The sequence below is a fragment of the Meleagris gallopavo genome, chromosome 9, assembly GCF_000146605.3.
Source record: "Meleagris gallopavo isolate NT-WF06-2002-E0010 breed Aviagen turkey brand Nicholas breeding stock chromosome 9, Turkey_5.1, whole genome shotgun sequence".
NCBI lineage: Eukaryota > Metazoa > Chordata > Aves > Galliformes > Phasianidae > Meleagris > Meleagris gallopavo.
In genome coordinates, this window is record NC_015019.2 from 1,976,299 (window position 1) to 1,978,988 (window position 2,690).

Genomic DNA, 2,690 nt, shown 5'->3' on the forward strand with positions numbered 1-2,690 from the left:
GCTGCCATTTTGTCCCTGCGCCGCGCCCCAAACCCCCACTGCTTCCGCAGGGGGAGCACGGGAAGAACGGGGGGAAATGAAATAAGCCATAAAGACAATGCATGCCGAATGCACTGGAGAATGGAGATGTGCAGCCCCTGGGGACCCCCCCCCCACCTCTGGGGTCCCTGCTCTGAGGACCCCCCCAGAACATGAGCTGTCCGTGGGGTCTGTGTTCGGTGGGAACCCCAGAACAGGATCCCATTGCTCCAGAGTCCCTCCGGACACTTGCCAGGGCCACAACAGCCACACCACACAGCCACAGAGACCTCCATGCCCCCCCCAGGAGGAGGCCCCTTCTTAGATGAACTTAAATCTGCTTAAGTAAATGTTTCTCCAGGATATGTAATCCCTTGCAAGTTTTGCACTGATGACTGATTGGGGTTTATTATCAAACCGTAGTTAAAATGTAAGCAGAAGGCAAGTAAACACCAGCTGTGGGGGGAAAAATAAAACGGGAACACCTCATGCTCCCAGCAGGAGGCTGCAATGGCGGAGCTGGGGAAGCTCTGCCCTCAGCTCCCACGCGTGTCTCTGCGGGGCGGCGACGGCTGCGGTGGTGCTGGAAGACCACCCCACATCTCCCACAGGGCTCCAACACAGCAAGCTCCTGCTCCACATCTCACACCCCAGCTCCCTCCTATCCCGAGCAGTGCAGATCCCATCATCCAGTGCCAATCCCTATCAGCCGCCCTCAGCTGTGATCTGGAACCACCACATCCCAAGGAACGAGCAGCCCGGCTGCAGCAGCCCATCCCTAAGCAAGGCTTTGCTCAGCCAGTGCCATTGGGAAACATGACTGCAAGTGTCAAGCACAAGCTGGCCAAATAAGCTGCCGGTCTGCCTCGAGCACAGCAGGCATTGCTCACACCTCAGCAAGTGGATGAGAGAGCAGTCTCACAACAAACACTGATGGGAGCTTTGTTCAGGAGGTGCACAGGGGCTGTTCTCCACACACAAACTCTCTCCCAGAAGAAAGAAATCCAACACAACAGGCAGAGGTGGATCAAACCTTCCCCGCCTCCATCACCAGGCATGCTCCTATCGCAGGAGGTTCTCCTCCTCCACAGCAGCCAACAAGGGTCAGCACAGTCCCTCCGCCATCAGAGCAGATTCCTCTTTCATTATCACTGCACCAAACGACATGGTAGAGGAAGTCCGGACCAACTAGCACAGCACATTGGGAAAAAAGGGCGATTCCCACAGCCCCCAAGCAGGTTTTTCTGCCCATGCTCAGCTAACAGCTTTGACTCTCACAGTCTGCAAGCGCTCCAGGTCCCAGATCACATCATGACATCACATCATGCTTGCCACCAGCAGCACCAACTGAGAAGAGGACTCCAGTGGTCCTCTTGCCAGGGATGCCACAGGTGCCAGACCAGCAGGAAGACGGTTTCTGATTGCCAAAGCAGAAACCATTGCAGCTGCATTCCCTGTGCTTGTTCTCAGCTTTCTGTCTTGCTGGAGCTAGGGGTCTCTGGGTTAACTTTGGGTTTTAATCATCAGGACACACTTGCTCCTTCGATGCAAGACCGGTGTTCATTTGGTGAACCTGCCGGATTTCCAGTGAAGAAACAGAACGGGTCGGATACAGCCAGAGAAGCGCTGACCGTGTGCACACTGCACCGAGGCATCGCAAAGCTGCCATCATGCATTATAGCCACTTCCCAGCTCCGGCCTGCACAAAGGCATTTGTCTGAAACAGCTTATTTATAGCTGCACACCGCTATGCCGTGCTGCCCGCATGCACTGCTGCCAGCGACATCCCCAGCCAGGGGACAGCCAGCAAGCTGCATGTGGCCCCTGAGCTGAAGGAGAGCCGGAGGTGGGCACGCTGAGTCCCTGCATGGGCACGGGGGGGTTCCCAAGCTGAGTGACAGAATAAAAGCACCCACAAGAAGGCAAAAGCTTCCATAATGAGATGAGCTCTGTTTCCAAATGGGTACACAACCAGAAGAGCCTGGCCAAAGGTAATACAGCACACAGAGTGCACGTCTCCTGCCAGGTGAAAGCTCTTCTGCATGAAAAGAGCACAACAGCAGAGTGCTCCCACTGCCTACCCACCCCGGTGGGGATGGGTGCATCCTCCCTGCCCAAGGAGGAGGAAGACAAGGGGCCCTTACAGGAGCCAGGCACCGATGTGAGCACCCCATGCATGCAGGCGCTGCACCCAAACCGTACAAACAAATACTATTTATCCCAACCCTGCGAGGAAAATTAAAAACAAGCCGGTAATTGAGGCCATTTGGAAGAGATTTAATTGGGGCCAGACCACTGGCGCAGGCTGCTGCTGCCACCTGCAGCGCTCTCTGCAAGCAGTGACAGCAGCTCCGGGGGGACCAGGGCCCCGGTCCCCGCTCTCTGGGGGCAGATGCTGTTGGGGCAGGACAAGGGATGCATCCTGGGTGCCACGTCTGCCCATAGGCACTCCGCACACTCGTTACTGTCCCGGCACGATACGCTGCTCCACCAGCGACAGAACCGAGCAGCTGGCCAAAATAACAGTCAACAATAAAAAAATGAAAGTCTCCATTTCCTCCCCCAAACCCTATCAGCCCGCACCTCCCCTCGCAGAAATAAAGACAAGCCGTGCTATCTAATTAATGCTGTCAGGCTGCGGCGCAGGGCGGCAGCGGCGGCCACAAAAGCGG